This window comes from Thermobia domestica, chromosome 12, assembly GCF_964235325.1.
Source record: "Thermobia domestica chromosome 12, izTheDome1.hap1.1, whole genome shotgun sequence".
Classification (NCBI taxonomy): domain Eukaryota; kingdom Metazoa; phylum Arthropoda; class Insecta; order Zygentoma; family Lepismatidae; genus Thermobia; species Thermobia domestica.
The window spans coordinates 5,624,768-5,643,388 of NC_137465.1; the positions used below are offsets into that span (position 1 = coordinate 5,624,768).

The window sequence follows — 18,621 nt, forward strand, 5'->3', positions numbered from 1 at the left end:
ATCGTTGGTTCGATCTCAGTCCCCACCAAGTGAGTTTTGTGGTGGACAAACGCCATGTGCGTGTTTTCTCGGGATTCTCCCGTTTCCTCCCACTTTCTTTATTCCACCATTTATTCATTTCTCATCATCACGGTCTAATTTAGCCTAGCTAGCATAATCGTGGGACGTAAAACTTACAGATTTTCCACTTTTAACTATATGTCTGCATCTCGTATATCTCTGTGTTGAAAGAGAGTCTTAAATTTCAACAGCCACTCTAACTTTAAATCGCTGGCACCGCCACTACTACCCTTCTACTACTTCTGCATATGTTGTTAGTATAACCTTCTTGGCCATTTGGATGATAAAGTAATTACATGGCTAAGAGTCGTCGTAATAAACGTTTGCCCTTTGTATGCGTAGGGGAGTTACAAGTAAAAGTGGTGGTTTGGTTCTGTGTGTACTGTATATAGACAGGTAGACAGACAAGAGAATTTTCTGGGCCCTGCTCTCAGAGTGAACGTTACGGAAGTCATTGTTGAATGCTTCCCTTTTAATTTAATTCAACAACGGAAACAACAACAGAATTGTTGAACACAAGAGGCAGGGATGGATGATAGATGTGGCGGACGTTCAAACAGACAGACTGGCAGCTTATAGAACCCATTGCACACCTGCAAAAAGAATAAAGAAGCAACCGACAATGTTTCATTTCGTTTGAATGATTTGAATAAGAAAAATTAAAAAAAAAAAAAAAGTAGAGAAACTATTCAGAAATCAGGATGTGTGCTTTCCAAAAGGGAATCAACGGGGCTATAAACAGATAGTCTCTTGGTATACAGTGAAAACACAAGATCGAAGAGCACTCGGGTGCCTCTGTAAAAAGAAACAAGAAACTTATTTTTGTTAGCTGTGAGGGCGTTTGTTTGTTTGTACCTGCAAACCAGCATTGTTGTGCTTATCAGAAGAACCTCTGAATTGCTGTTATTGTTGTTACAGAGTCCAAAAAAATATGTAGACTGCTTTTTTTTCTTTTTTTAATTTTCTCGTGGAGATACGTTAAGTTCTCGTGTCAGTAACTACTGTAAAAGAACCGAATTATTGTAGAGTGTGGTGACCGGTTGGAACCAAGAGAAAAGGGTATGTTTCCAGTATCTGGAATCACCAAGAGAAAAGTTAGCCTTCAAATTGAAATTCCTGAACGTCTGCCACTCAAGTTAGCCAGAAAACACACACCTTGATGAAATTTCTCAGGGAGGTAGGCATCCCTACAAGCTACTGCACAAAGAGGTATTATATGTAATGCGTGCATATATATATATATATATATATATATATATATATATATAGGTGTGTTTGTTAAGCCAATGGAAATTCCCAACGGGTAGGTTAAATTCGTTCGGGAAAAACTTTTATTAATTTTTTTCCTGGTCGTCCTTCCTCCCTTCCCATTCATGACTTTTCATTTCATTTTTTTTTTTTTTTAACAAACTCTAGAGAAACTACTGCCCATCTGTTGGTAAATCCTTTGGGCCATTATCAGGTATTGCACACGTCATGGAAGGGAAACCTAGATAACTCACAATGCATATGCTCAGTATTGCTTCTCCAAATTTCTGAAGACAGCGGTAAGTTTTTTTTATAGTTATATCTATGTATTTAAAATATTTTTTCAGCTAGAATTTGTTATTAATAATAACACATTTACTATTTTTAAATGTCAATATTTTAGGTAATAAACGTAGCGTAGAAAATTCACTAAGAGATCACGCATGTCCTAATGAATAGCATGTTTTCTTCAGTGTAAGTGTAATCCAAGTTCGATTCTCCGTGTTAGATTGGCTTTGACTAGGGTTACCAACTTTTGAAAATGAAAATACCGGACCCCTCTTGGTGTACGTATACTCTTAAGAGTCTTCATCACGGCGAAATTAAAATACCGCTAATTTTACAGTAATTATGTGATATCTTCAAATAGATAAAAGATAATTGAAATATGGAACAAGAGCGCCTTAGACAATATTATTTTGCGTGAGGTACCGTTATCACAAGTCACCTAGTGGCTTTCCGTTTTCAGCTGTTTAGAAACGCGAAAATAAATGCCGATTTTTCAAAATGGCTCGAAATCGAAAGTAGTTAAGTGAGTCGTGATAACGGTTTCTTATGTAAAATAATATTGTCTAGGACGCTCTTGATGAACATTTCGATTATCTTTTATCTATTTGAAGATATCACATAATTACTGTAAAATTAGCGGTATTTTAATTTCGCCGGGATGAAGACTCTTAAAGATTGTGACATCATCGCTCATCAAAACTGTGAACAACATAAAATTGAAGGATTCAGAGTTCGAATTTAATAACTCTAGTTACTTTTGAAGGATTTATTAAAACTTACTAATTCCAGTTTTGGTTGAGTAGGTACATGTAATTTTTTTTTGTAGTTTACCATAATACAGAAAAGCAAATATAATTTGCAATATAATTAGGGCATGTACAAAATATACTTTAAAAAAAAATACGTCTTACCAGCTTCGCTAGGGCTGGTAATGTCTCATAATGCCATAGCACTTTTACTGGATCTAGATGCCTTATTTAAGGTTAGTGTAAAGGGACCAGTTTTGCCGATACATGTCACTACAATCTTCGTATCTCGCCCATGTATTTTTTACCTTTAACGAAAATTTACAATTTCTTTTACAAATTTGAATCTAGCAAGTTCAAATTTTTAGAGAAGGAATTTCATAACCTATCAAAGGGAACAATCCGTGCCGATTTTTTATTTAGAATTTTCTTTATTGTTGAAACAGTTCCATTGTTAAAGATTTAGATAACCATTTCAACAAACAAGCAATTTCAACAATGAACAAAATTCTAAATAAAAAATCGGCAAGGATTATTCCCTTTGATAGATTATGAAGTTCCTTTTCTAAAAATTTGAAGTCTCTATGTTGAAATTTGTAAGAGAAATCGTGAATTTTCGTGAAAAGTAAAAAAATATATGGGAGAGATACGAAGATTGGCAAAACTTGTCCCTTTAAACCAACCTTAATTGCAAGATGTAGCTGAAGATGAAGCAGTGTTAGCTGCGCTCTTGGAAATGTACTTTTGTTAACTTTTCGTAGTTTTCATAGGTTCGGTGAATTTTTTTATCTTCAACTCTATAAAAGACCAAAAATGGCAAGAAAATGAAAAATGAAATGAAATCATTAAGTTTTACGTCCCACGCATATGCCGGTTAGGCTAAAGGAGACAGTGATGATGAGAGATGAGTGGAATGGTGGAATGAAGAAAGTGGGGGGAAACGGGAGAACCAAGAGAAAACCCATGAGCACGGTGTTTGTCCACCACAAAGTTCACTTGGCGGGGGCTGGGATCGAACCCGGGACCCCAAGCACCAGATGTGAACGCTCTACCACTGAGCCACCGCGCCCCCCAAAAATGGCAAGAGTTTCATAAAATATTAAGGCTATAAGCATTGTGTATATTTGTAAGGCTAAATGTCTCTCCAAATATCCTAGATTTAGTGAAAAATAGGTCAAATTTGCATCACTGCAACCTTGCAACATCACTGCTACGGAACATTGTCATTTTAGAATTTAGATTCAACTAAATCTACTTTCCGCGGACTGTAATCTGAATAGGACAGAGAATGGGACTAGTAAGAGGAAAAATTACCGGATATTTAACTTTTGGATTCGAGATCGTACTTGACACCGGATCATGCCCGCAACGAGAGGGGGGCTAGGGGGCCTGGACCCTTCTAAACTTTTCGTGGCCCCTCCAGACCTTAACACGAAATGCTATTATTAATATAAAAAATACAATTTAGCTATTTGTAAGAGAATTTTTAATGACTTGGACCCCCTAACATATTCATGGCCCCCCCAAACCTCTGTGGCTGGTTGCGGACCTGCACCGGACAAGGTAAAAAATCGAACTGTTCGGTACAGTACTGGACGGTTGGCAACCATAGCTTTAACTGAACCTATTGTAAGATCTGCGGTGGGGCCACTCAGAAAACAAAATTAGTTAGGCCTATATTTTTTTAAAAGTTATACTTGTAGGTGATTCATGCCCTAATCAGGTAAAAACTCAGTTCGATATGAAGCCACGTGGCCAGCCAAAGCTTTGTGTAGACTAATTGATTGATTAATCATGAAAATTTAAGAATCTCTGCTCCAAGCAAATATTGTAAACTGAGTAGAACACATTTTGATACTTGACTCAAAGTATTCCTATCACTTAACATTTCTCTAATTGAAATCGAGATAAACTAATATAAGGTTTGACTTAATCTATAAGTATAAAATTGAAAGTGACTATGTTTGTGACTTAATCTTTTGAATCGCCCGACCGATTTCGATCAAACTTTGACGTAGACGAGATTCGGAACTGGGATGGATTTTATTATTTCACTTTGATGGAACAACATAGGGATAGGGGAAGAGGGAGAGATATATAAAATTCAATATAAATAAAAATAAAAGTGACTACGCTTGTAACTTAATAACTCTTGAACCACACGACCAATTTCAATCAAATTTCAAACATACGAGGATGAGATTCGGGCCTGGAAAGTTTTTTTCTTTTAATATTATCACTTTGACGGTAGAACGTATGGGAGGGGGAGGAGAGAGAAGATTTATATATAAAAATAAATAAACTAAACTCTTAAACTACTCAGCCGAACTCAATCAAATTTTCAACATAAATGAGATTTGGGCCTGGGGTGATATTTATCTATTCACTTTGACGATAGATCTTAGGGGGAGGGAGAGGGATTAGTTAAAATTAAATAAAATTTAATAACTCTTGAACCAAACGATCAATCTAGATCAAATTTTCAACATAGATGAGGTTTGGGCCTGAGATGTTTTTTTATCATTTCACTTTGACGATAGAAATTAGGAAAGGGGATAGGATGGGGAGATATTTTAAAATAAATAAAACTTAGTAACTCTTGAATCACTGGACCGATCTCGATCAAATTTTCAATCTAGATTAAGTTCGAATCTGAGATGTTTTTTGTCATATCACTTTGTAAGTTAAGGGAGAGGGAGATACATTTAAAATGGTCGAAAATGACCGATATTAGTGTCGAATTAGTATAGATTTCCAGGTGGCTGAGATGAACAGTGACACTTCTGATGCCGTTTAAATCCAAATTCATCCCCACAACTTAGGGGAGGGGGAGAAGGGAAATATACAAAAATGATCGAAATGACCAAAATCCGTCTTGAATTCATAGTTTTCGGGGACAGTGAGATGATTAATGACACTTCCAATGCCGTGTCCTGCAACATGGAGATATATAAAAATCATCGAAAATGACCGATATCAAAGAGCTCTTTAGTACGATAATAGTAAAAAGTGACTGGCTAACAGAACGTGTTACTATTTTTAATTTATTTAACCCAGCGAAGCGGGTAATTGATTAGTTTATTATATGGACTGCACGGTGGCTCAATAGTAGAACGCTTACATCTTGTGCGTGAGGTCCCTGGTTCGATCTTTTGAGTATCAGTTGCGTAATCCTATTAAAATTATATATGTAAAGATTTAATTTTCACAAAGTAGAAAACTATGTAGATTTGAAGAACAAAACAAGTCATATCAAATAAAAAGGATTAGCTCATCTCAAAGAAAAAATACATAATTTTCTTTATGTAAATTATTAGTCTGAGAAAGCGTAATAGTATATTTTTTTCAGTCTTAATGTTTCAAACTAATGAATTTCTCATGTAATTGAAGAACAAATAATAATACATCCAAATGAACTACTTGAAGTATTTCAAAATACGTTTATGTGTTAATACATTGACTGAATTTCGAGTGGAAACATTTTTAATATATGCAATTTTCAGAGGCGTATCATTCATGTAAGCTCTGAGAGTGCTGCTGGCCCCATTATTCTTCATTCCTTTGCCGACGCTCATGCAACCCTCCATACCATAATGTATATTTGGTTGCCTATTTTCAGGGAGATTATGTCAACATGTTTCAAAACTGTCTTTCTGTGAGAGAACTTTATTTATAGATCTGAAACTAGTGTTTCCCACATTTTTTTTTAAATATTGTTACTGTAAAAGATAGTTTTGAGTTTTTGGGGTTTTTCCTTCTCATACAGTACGGAGGTTATGAACGATGGAACCTACTAATAACATGGGATCCGAATCATGAGCGGGGTTAAAATCCAGTGTATTTGGTGGATGCACAGATCATCATGCAATATTAATCTCACGCTCCACCACCTGCTCTAGTGGGTAGCGCTCACACCTTCACTTCAGTGATCTCTGGTTCGATTCTTGGTGGAAGAGCATTGAATGAATTACAATGGTTCGAATTCCACTTCAAACTGTAGGTCAGCATATAAGACATTGTCGGTGCTGGAAAGGGACGCCGAACTTCAATAATCAAGCAAGATCGTCCTCACAGCGTATGCTGTTCCGCACCACACATTTAGCCTCTAAGAGAGTTAGATTCAAAGAGAAGTATAAAAGATAGAATGCCGAGTTTAATTATTAGTCTCATCTTCCCTAATCGTTCGTCACTAATTGAATTTACATCTAAAGCAATTTATCCCAGGAAAATATATTATCTTAGACACTTTTTAAATTTATCAATTGCCTAACTCAGTCTCGTTTTTATAAAATTTTATTTTCGTATAACACAAGGCTAGTATAAATAATTAATTCCGTTTGAAAAGGCTATATTTTCAAAAGTATTACACGCACACACATGAAAGTTTTTTAAAAAGATCCAAAATTTACCAACTTTATACACCCTCTACAAATGTTCAGTGTCCCTTTGGTGACATGACACACGTCCAGACGATACCCCAGCTCATTCCATACGTTTTGTAGCATAGACCTGTCAATTGTCTGGACTGCAGCACTGATGCGTTCTTTGAGCTAGGCTAAGGATTGCGATAGTTGGGGTACGTAAACAAGTCCAACAAGCTAACAAGTCGGGGCACCCTCTCATTGGCACACCCCAGTTGCTGACTAGCTAGACAATGAGCTTCCGCATCGCTGGGTTGGGCGTATTGGTGAGAATAATCTAGTTTAGTTCCCTGGTCTCCCAGATCTCCTAATTTAACGCCCTGCGACTTCTTCCTGTGGGGGTACGTTAAGGACCTTGTTTACGTACTCCTACTACCTCAATCCTTACTCGAGCTCAAAGAATACACCAATGCTACGGTGCAGACAATTGACAGGACTATGCTACAAAATGTATGGAATGAGGCCGAGTATTATCTGGACGTGTGTCGTGTTACCAAAGGGGCACATATTGAACACTTATAGAGTGTGTATAAACTTGGTGAGTTTATGGTTCTTTACACATATATCTTTATGTGTGTGCCTGTAATACTTCTGAAAATATAATCTTTTCAAAATGAATAAATCATTTATGCTCGCCATGTATATGCAATACCTATTACTCACAAGTGAACCTTACGTTTGGGTGAATCGAGTTGCTGACTGAGACACATATGAGAAAGTAGTACTAAATGTGGTCAGTATTTCAGTGAAGTTGTAGGTGCGAAGCTCCAGGGGTTTAGGAGATACAGCTACCAGAACATCACATGGAAGCACAGAATAGTCTTCATACGGTTGGAGGTAAAAGCCCTGTAAGACCTCTTGCAACGACCAAAGGTGAATAACAAATATATGGTTACATATTAGGACTAGAGGGAAGCCATATAGTAAGGGTATACCTGACGGCGGCCATTTTGAAATCCGCCATTTTGAATTAAGGTTAAGTTTTTAAAATAAGAATAGGGTCATGTGATACATGATTTAAGACGCAAATTTAATCAGAAGAACAATGGTGACGTTAATTTTGATTTACGCGCAATTGGTAAAAAGTTACAGGGAAATTAAATATTGTTGCAGCATATGTATTAGTCCTTTACCCCACCTTGTAAATTTTTTGTTAATGATAATAATTAAATAAAAAGCAGGTGGATAAATATTAGGTCTATGGTAAGAGTTGCCTTGATGGCGGCCCTGTTCAAATCCGCCATTTTGAATCAGACAAAAGTTTTAAATAGCGAGCGAGAAATAGATGTGAACAGGATACAAGAAAAACAACGAAATGGCGTGCAAGTACAGCATCAGAAAACTAACATTGTAACGCCACAATTGTATTTTTGATTAACTTCTAGCCCGAAGTCATCTATTGCATTATCTATTCCCATTTAATTTTGTGCTGGTTAATGATAAAGCAAAAATAGTTATACCGTTGGATTTATGGTAAAATTTGCTACTAATAAGGTGTCACTTGTATGCGTTTTGTTTAAAACTTTTGTCTGATTCAAAATGGCGGATTTGAACATGGCCGCCTCAAGGCAACTCTTCCATAGACCTAATATTTATCCACCTGATTTTTATTTAATTATTATCATTAACAAAAAATTTACAAGGTGGGGTAAAGGACTAATACATATGCTGCAACAATATTTAATTTCCCTGTAACTTTTTACCAATTGCGCGTAAATAAAAATTAACATCACCATTGTTCTTGTGATTAAATTTGCGCCCTAAATCATGTATCACATGACCCTATTCCTATTTTAAAAACTTAACCTTAATTCAAAATGGCGGATTTCAAGATGGCCGCCGTCAGGTATACCCTTACTATATGTCTTCCCCCTAGTCCTAATATGTACCCATATATTTGTTATTCACCTTTTGTTGTTACAAGAGGTCTTACAGAGCTTTTACCTCCAACTGTATGAAGACTATTCTATACTTCCATGTGATGTTCTGGTAGCTGTATCTTCTAAACCCCTGGAGCTTCGCACCTACAACTTCACTGAAATACTGACCACATTTAGTACTACTTTCTCATATGTGTCTCAGTCAGCAACTCGATTCACCCAAACGTAAGGTTTACTTGTCAGTAAGTTGACCATCCATGTATCTCGGAACTTGGCTGCATGATAGTACAAGAACTTTATCCTGTTGTGGTACATTTACTTGTGCTTCTATGTGTTGACTATCTAAAGTAGAACATTTGAAAGTGGAAGTGATTCCTTTTATTTCTTAGAAACTCTTCCAGAATATCATGTACAAGTACTCTGTTTCAGACCAATAAACAAGAGTCAATGAGTCAGAAGGAAACGTAACAAGGAAGGCAGGCTTATTAATTGGAAGCAACTTATTCAAAAATGCAGAGAACAATATGTTGGTAATTGCGTTTTGTCTCTACCATCTGCAAGTTTATGAACAGATCGAGCCCAATGGACCACGGTAGTGGGGCCTATAAGATTGTAATATTCGTCCTCTACAAAACACGATAACTCTTGAAAGAAAGCGAATTTTCGAATTCTGTTTTACGTAATAGATAGTTATCGCGATTATCACGACCGAGTTCACTAATGGACTCGAGCTTTATATAAAACTCGGAATAGGGAGTCCACTCTAGGTTAAGATTTATAAAGTTATGGCTAACTTTTTTTCTTTAACGCATTCAAAACATCTTTTCTCCTTATAATAGCAGGAGCAGAATACTAACAAATCACAAATGTATCATAGACGTTTCGTACATTACACAATCATAGTTACGCTTAACATTGTTATATTGCAAAAGATGTCTTCACTACATACCGTACACAATGGAAGGGTCCATTTTTTCCAAAATACTGGACTAAAATTCTTAAGAGGCGCTTATAATCACATAATAAGTTTTAGACGAATGATAGATATGGCCCGCAGTAGATGGTTCTTAATTGCAGTTGATGATCTCCCGCAGTAGATGATTCTTAATTGCAGTTGATGATCTTTTTTTCTTAAAGTTGTTTTGGTTTATTATTTGTGTTTCTTGTTATAGTATTTTATTTTTACGATAAAGGTACATAGCCCTTCTAACAAGTAAAGGTTCATCCTAAAGTTTGTTTCCTGATAGTGATGCTGTTTTTCAAGGTAATAACGCCCCTGTTTGTGAAGGACTAATTTTCTGAGCATTAACAGGAAGTTGCATACGTGTAATGGCCTCCTCAATCATCTGATCTCAATATTATTGAGCCCTTGTAGTCAATGTTGGAAAGGAATGTTCCAGCACGCTATCCACCATCATCGTCGCTAAAGGAACTTGGGCAAGTTTTGAAACACGAATGGTACAAGATTCCCCTGAAAACTATACATGACTTGTATTTTTCCATGCCAAGAAGACTGCAAGCATTCTGCCTGTCGAAATTCATCCTAAACCATATTAGTCTCAGGTAGGGGTTGTTGTCGGGTGCTCCATATTTTTGTTCACTCCCTGTAGATAGGTACAGCATTATAAATTCTTGTATTACAATGATTTTGTTTCCAAATTTATTTCCTATATATTAATCACCTTCCAATATAATCAATCTTGGCTAACATGGATAAATTTGAATTGCATGTATCTCAATCTACAAAATATCATCTTTTTATCTACTTAGATGTTGTGTGCGATAGCATAGATACCACAAATTAGCTGGAATAACTTGGTTTGAAGCTACTGTTCCATTATTCCGAAGAATTATTATCTCGATTACTTCTTTCCGGAGAACCTGTTGCAGAAAATACTTCAGAAAATTTAAAGAGAGACTCTCTAAATACTGGTATCATTTCAGATTTTGCTAGGGGGAGGGGAAGAGTGTCCAACGACATACGAAGTTCACGTTTTCTTATTAGCATAGTTTTTTCTTTTTTTTCTTTTCTTTTTTTTCTTTTTTTTTTTTTTTAAAGGACATGTTTCTTAAATGTAGTGGGACTATTGCTCCTACTCTCTCCAAATGACGCCCTGATCTCTAAAAACTACACTTTTCCTCAAATGTAACACTGCACCCTTTTGTGATTTTTTATTACGTATTTTATAACTTGTTAAAAGAAAAGCGTAGTTTATAGAACTCCAAAACTAAACGTGGGAAATCATATAGAACTATTTTGTCTGACTGGCTGTTTATTGACATCAGAAACTGCAAATGATAGCAAAAAATATTTTTTAAGAGTTTGTTTTGTCGGCGTTCAGAATTACTTTATGTATTTACCCTGTTTATGTCTGTGTATGTGGCAGTGGCGTCATTTGAGGAGAGCAGGGTCAATTTACCCATTGCATTCGAGAAACACATATTTCTAAAATAAATTGTATACAGTATTAATACAGTGGACTCTTTTTAATTCGAAATCCATGGGGACACGAAAAAACTTCGAATTATCCAAAATTCGAATTATCCAACAACATTCATTTTCACATATATAACAACAAACAAACGAAAGTACTGTGCATCAAAAACATATTTATATGGTGTAGACATTACCTTTAAAGCAGGTTATTATTTGCGTGATCGAATACCGCAAACTAACAAACGACATTGACTCCACATAATTCAAGCTACGTGTACAATGGAAAATATATTTACGTATAACACTACAACATACATTGAATAACCCAAACAATTAAACACTAGTAACAATTTGAATATTCTGTTCTCACTTTTAAGAAGTCGTAAACCTCATTTGCTTAAATTTGATTCTTTTGGTACGGTCAATAAATTTCGAATTTCATGTATCTCGTGGAATACGATATTAATAACATTTGGTTGACTTTATCAATAATTCATCTTAAATTTTCAACCAATTCTGAAACAAGATGAGATTGGCACACGTTCTCTATCTTTGCTTCTTCCTCAACTCACCTTCATCTTTATCATTACATAGATTTTCTATTTATCTTTTGTATTACTCTTCCCTATGGCTGCATCTGGATAACTGAAAACACGTTAAAACTGTATTTCTCTGTTTACGCCTGTCCAACATTAAAATTTTTCAACTGTATTTACTTCGAATTATCGAAAACATAGATTCAAAAGTCGATTTATTCACGATTTTTTACTCTTGTTTTCAATACAGTTTTCAAGGGGAATGGACTTCTGTTCGAATTATCCAAAATTTCGAATTATCCAAGTTCGAATTAATGACACTCCACTGTATACTAATACAAAAGGTGCAACACTTATGTTCGTGGACAATTTTGCCCAACCTGGCAAAATCTGATATGTTGCTAGTTCGTCCCTTCGGGAGACAAAAATTCTCAAGAATTACTTGATGGGTGACCATTAATTTTGGCTAGAATGTATAGGGCCAAAAGTTAGGAATAAGGATCTTTGGTGGAGGTAAAATTCAAAGTAGTAGTGATAGTAACCAACCATTTTCGCTTTTTACATTGATCATTATGGAGCAAAAATAGTAATGCAGACAATGGTATAAATAGTGAGTATCCTTTTGAGGAATCGATTAAGCGTCACACAAATAAATTTCATCTTTACCCTTAACTTTCAACTAAAACTAAAAATGTTTGAAATCCACTACAAATTACAGCTTTAGTATAGATCTTCATATATCAAAAAGGATAAGTCATAGAGAGAAGCATTTTTTTGTTTAAAATAGATTTCTAAAAGCGTTCTAAGAATAAATACTACACCTTTTCTCTTAATCTTATACTCAAACCGAAAATAGAAGAAATCGATCACTTCCGGTTTTAATGTTGATCCCATATATCAGAAACGGTAACAGATAGAAAAAGTGCTTTTTTTTTTTTTTTTTTTTGCAATCAATTTAACGTCTCAACAGAACATTTAGCATCCATTTCGCACACACTTTACTGTACATAGACCACATTGCCACGTTACATGAATCTTGTAGCTGTCATTAAACAAATCTTGAAACCCTACCATATTTTATCATGTAAACATAGTCTTGAAAGGGACTTACAACATTTTTTCCATCTTGCAAGGAGTTGAACCATGTACAACTTTCTGGGACGTCTTGCTTGCTACCTGCTATCGCCCTCCCGCTGACATAAAGGAAAAACCAGTTTCGCCGCTTTCGAAGCAACGGATTCTTTTGGACAGGGAGGGCAAGTGCGCCAAAATACACGTTCTTAATGAGGAGGTTCATTATTTGTCCAATAGAGTGCAGTGCTGCATGTGTGGAGATACTTTTGTTGCTTTCAGGAAGTTGTAACATGTAAACAGTAAACAGAAAGATCGGGTTGCAAGTTTTTTTTTTTTTATGACAGCTACAAGATTCATGTAACGTGGCAATGTGGTCTTAAGGACACTAACCACAATGAACTGCACAAAATCATATGGAAGTTACAGCTTAGCTGATATTGAGGGGAATGTTATTCTTCTGTCCGGACTATCACAGTCCACGTTAGTGGTTGAGGCACTGGGTCTACCGCTGTGTCCAAGGTTGTCAGTAAAAATATTGAGCTGTCCTTTATTGAAGACACAACACCACTTTGATATATGTTTTCTTGAAATTGAGCCCTTCCTGTACACGTACACAATCAGCCTAAGAATGTTAGCAGATGTAGTGTTTTTGGTCTACAGAAACCGCAACACTGACTTCACTTCTACTCTTGACTACCATTTTAAATACCTCTTTCCCGGCTATACGAGATGGTCAGAATCCGAAGGCCTCAAACTTGCAAGACAAACGTTATTAATCTACAAATAAACTTTCGTCAAGTTACAGTAAATAACACAAAAGTCATCTTGTACTATTTTGCAATCTTTTTCCTAATCATCCTCATGAATTTGCATGGTTTGGAAGCCTACCGTAATTTCACACTATTAAACGAAACTCTTTTGTTATTATTATAACTATGAACTGTTAGTATAAGTACAAAGAATACTGAAAAAATCGAGGAATTATCTTCCATTTTATACACACTCGGAGCTTACGACAGTTAGGTACCCTCCATTTTATTTCTTATGCATTAGACGTGCAATGCTGAATAAACGTCTATAATAAGAATTTTTCCTAAAGGTTATAAAGAGCGGTTTAAGATGTGAGATATCGAATTAACAATCATCAATCATCAATCAGGTTTTTATTGAAGAAGGAATCAACAAAAACATTCTTCAAAAGTCATGTTTATTGGCAATTCATTTCTTGTGAATAACAAATCTTTGCTAGAAAATGGGGTATATTTTTCTAGAAGAATTAATACCAATATCTAACAAAAGCCGTAGTTAAGTTCGGAAATAGATGGTCTGACATCTTAACTGATTCTACAAACTTAAGTTTAATATTGTTATTCATTTTTATCGACTGTTGTTATAGATGTTGGACTCATTTCTACAACTCTTAAACTATGTCCTAAACTTTCAAATTTTGAAACCTGTAAATAATAAGTTGCTTATGTCATTAGAATGGCAACAAATTAGGATTTCTTTTACCGTATTATTTATTAACTTTAGAAATACGTTTCACTGACATCTAGAAATGGTTATTAGAAAGAACGGCTACTTTTTAACTCTTGTTATAGTAATGCTTACAAGAAAAAAAACTGAACCTCGAATGTATGAGTAATTTCTACCTCGAATATATGAGTAATTTCTACCTTGAATTTATGAGTAATTTCTATTTCGAATATATGAGTAAAAAATGAAATCTTTGAGTTTTATGTAGCGCGGTTATGCCGGCTACGCTAAAGGAGACGGTGATGATGAGAAATGGATGAAATGGTAGAATGAAGAAAGTGGTAGCAAATGGGAGAACCATGAGCAAATTCACGCACACAGGGTTTGTGCACCACAAAGTTCACTTGGCGCGAGCTGGGATTGAACCAGGAACCCCATTCACCAGAAGTGAACGCCCTACCACTGAGTAGCCCCTGAATATATGAGTAATTTCTTCCCGAATGTATGAGTAATTTCTACCTTGAATTTATGAGTAATTTCTATTTCGAATATATAAGTAATTTCTATCTTGAATATATAAGTAATTTCTATCTGGAATGTATGAGTAATTTCTAACTTTTAAGTAGTTTATTTTACCAAAACTTCTTTATACTATATATTTATTCTGTCTGTCCGTGTGTCCGTCCGTCCGAGAGACAAAAACTCGAAAGAACTACTTAATGAATTGCCATCAAGTTTGATCGGGATGTTGGGAATCGAGCTCATTGATGGAGATAGTATTCAAACCGGAACTAGTAAAATACTGGTTTTAATTCTAATCTCTATAGAGCAAAACCGTTAATAGATAGCGAAAATCGCTTCCCTGCAATTGATTAATCAATGTCAATAATCCATTTTATTTCTGCTCTAGTCCCTCTACTAACACCGGAAGTGGTACAAATCTACTACTACTTCCGGTTTCAATATAAAATGAGAAGATATCACGCCATACAAACCAAACTTCTTCAGGTGGTGTACACGAGATACTGTTACTTATCCAATAGCTTTTTGGTGGATTTTGAGGAATGGATTTTATGCTGAGCTTTTCTGAATCTTCAGCGTTTTTCTTGAATAATTTTTAAATTTCATTCACAAATCTAAAGATTTTAGTTTATAATTTAGTAATTACTCTGTGGTTTGACAAGTCATAAAATTTATCGCAGCAGAAACAAATGTTAACGACTATACTTTATCCTGATCAGAATTCATATAATTCACTTCTTTACGTTAATATTCAATATTTTCTCCTGGTCCTAAATTCTAAAAATCATATTGTTGTATAGGACTGACAGTCTCCATATGATTGCTTCAATCATATTGTAAAGTACCCAAAATCCTAACATATATTTTGTAAATTTGTTTTGTTTATTGTAAAACAAGAAAGCGATGTTCAGACTATTTGGTTAGGAAAATAAAAACAGATAACGTTGGCATCACACCACAGTTATTGGAAGTTTTCCTATACGGAAATAACAAAGTAAGGCATTTCATAAGGAGACCTAAGCTAAGCTCTACGCTACAACCAGGAAGCATCTGAATCCCGGAAAGGAGTTGTGCTGGTTGAGTATGGAGAGTGGACTAGGGAGTTGGAATTAAGATCGCATAGTGAAAAGACATCGATTGGAGATTATCAAAGCTGAGTATTAAATCCTATGAGTATTATATCTATTTACGATGTTGGATAGTCATAATGGTTAAGTTTCTGTGCCATTACGATTTAGTAGAATTTTATAGTTAAAACTATTTTGAATCTTGATATCTTGTGGTGTGATGTCGAAAATATCCAAAAGAAATTGATTATTTCATTTCTTATCCTAAGAAGATTAATTAAATCCATCCTTGAGTTGTCTAAATACACGGTGTTACAAATTTCGGATGAGCTACGCTCTGTCCCCAACTATAAAAAGTTTTTAAGATACTAAGTCAATTAACTTTAAAATTTGTAGCACACGTTAATATTTTAAAGGCGCAAGAATATTAAAATAAATTACAAAAATAGGAGTGCGCGTGTTTTATTAATTTTCTAGCAAGTTCCAGTATTTTTTATTATTACTTTTCCAATTTTTTTCAAATATTAAGTCCTTGTGGTATTTTTACAAGAGTTAAATAAGTAGTACCTGTTGTTATTTTTACAACATGTTGCAACACTTAGATTGTTATTATTTTTGCAACATGTTTCACAAGTTCAGTGTGCTTTCTTGATTTTTAAAACACTTTCCAAAATTCAGTTCGTTTTGATACTTTTGCAATAGTTCCAATAATGAGTCTGTTTTGTTGTTTTTGTAATACTTCCAACATTTATTTTATTTCCTTATTTTTGCAATAAGTTCCAAAATTTACTTTATTTCGTACAATATGCTTCAAAAAATTGAATCGTTCTATTATTTTTGTAGTATGTTTCGAAAGTTAGCTTGTTCCGTGATTTTTGCAATATGTTCCGAAAATGATAGTAGTACTTTTGCATCAAGGTCCAAATAATGTACCAAAATTTATCTTGTCTTAGGTTTTGAAAGTGACCCAAAATTAATTTGTTTTTGGTAAATAATGCCAGTCGGGTATTAACGCCATTTGAAACTTTGTATAATTCTAGCATGAACACATGTTTCGGGTGTTGATTACTCACTACACTTGTTGTTTTTGTGTATGCAAGACACAGTACCCGTCAGGCGTCGATTAGTAAGTATACAGGGTGGCCCAAAAATAGGATACACCCCTGCATTTATCAAATATAACATTCTAGCTTATGGGTATATTTGTCACGGTTGTTCTGAGCTGAAGATATAACTAAAAAGGCTTTAAGAACAACTAATAAAGAAACTAAGTCTATCTGATGGATAACAATAAGAAATTATATAAAAAAAGCGGTGAATTGATCAGTACCGGGCTGTATACCTACTTTTGGGCCACCCTGTATATAATCAATAATCAATTTTCAAATCATCAAACAGTTGTGTTTTTCTCCCTACTCATCGCTTTCCTTCCATCTTTTTTTCTATGGCACTATGAAGACAATTTCTTCGCAAGATGTATCCAATCCACTTGGCCTCCTTACGAAGAATGCTGGCTAAGAGCATCCTCTTCCCTTCTATCGTTTTAAGACATCTTCTTTTGTTACTCTCTTTGTCCATTTTATCTTCTTCATCTGCCTCCAACACTATATTTCGAAGTTCTCGAAATATTCATCTCTCATTTCCGTAATGTCCAAGTTTCTGAATCATACAGTCCAAAGCTCTCTCTCTCTCTCTCTCTCTCTCTCTCTCTCTCTCTATATATATATATATATATATATATATATATATATATATATATATATATATATATATGGTGTTTCAAAACAACACCGACAACGTTTGGGAGGTGATTCTTGACACCAAAATAAGACAAAAAGTATAGACCAACTTGGGTGCACAACTGCTTCCTTTCGGAGTTATAGGCTGCCGAAATCATGAAAAATTGAACTTTAAAGGTCCATAGCTCCAAAACTATGGGACCTACCGAAGACTTCACTTAGGAACTAATATGTGCCCTATCCAAATATCTTTGTTTTAGACTCGTAAGATACTCACACAACAGTTTTTATAGAGCGAGTTTGGCTACGGGCATATAATTTGAAGTACTTACCAACTCCATCTATAAAAATGTTGCGGAAGTACCACAGGATTCTGAAACATTGATATTTGGATAGGGCGCATACTAGTTCCTAAGTGAAGTCTTGATCCGACTACGTTAGGTCCCATAGTTTTGGAACTATGGACCCTTAAAATTCAATTTTTCATGATTTCGGCAGCCTATATCTCCGAAAGGAAGCAGTTGTTCACCCAAGTCTATAGTTTTTGTCTATAGTTTATTGGTTTATAGTTTTTGCCTTATCTTGGTGTCAAGAATCACCTCCCAAACGTTGTCGGTGTTGTTTTGAAACAACCTATATATAGCATTTGACCAATTTCTTCCTTAGTTCAATAATAAACCCTCTGGTTAAGAGTGATCTTTCCTTTATGGATGCTTCTTTGGCTATTTCAATTCTTGACCTGATCTCCGAACCAGTAGAAGTCTCTCGTCAAAATACTTTCCAGATAAATTGAAATTATCAACCTCTTCAAGTTCTCTTTGTGAGGTACTTAACGAAGTAGAATTTATTTAATCTATTCTTGAAGTTTCCTCCATATAATTAAAATTTGGGAATGTCAACGTCAAAAATTTTCGTGTAGTCAACAGTACTAACAAAACCAAACTTTATTATTATTATTATTATTATTATTATTATTATTATTATTATTATTATTATTATTATTATTATTATTATTATTATTATTATTAATGTAATAATTTATTTATTGGGTTTTAATTTTAAAATAATATAAAACGACAGCAATTATTATGAAGAATGAAACCTGGGTTCAACTATAGAAGTTTGAA

At 34.8% G+C, this 18,621-nt stretch overlaps 1 long non-coding RNA gene across 2 annotated transcripts in view; it reads left to right on the forward strand.

The window, feature by feature from the left end:
* The first annotated feature begins 827 nt into the window (after positions 1-827).
* LOC145665681 (uncharacterized) overlaps positions 828-18,621 on the forward strand; it is a 125,927-nt gene continuing 108,133 nt past the window's right edge. For both annotated transcript variants that reach the window (XR_014127590.1, XR_014127591.1), the window contains exon 1: positions 828-1,237. This is a non-coding gene — a long non-coding RNA (uncharacterized LOC145665681). The remainder of the gene's footprint in view (positions 1,238-18,621) is intronic.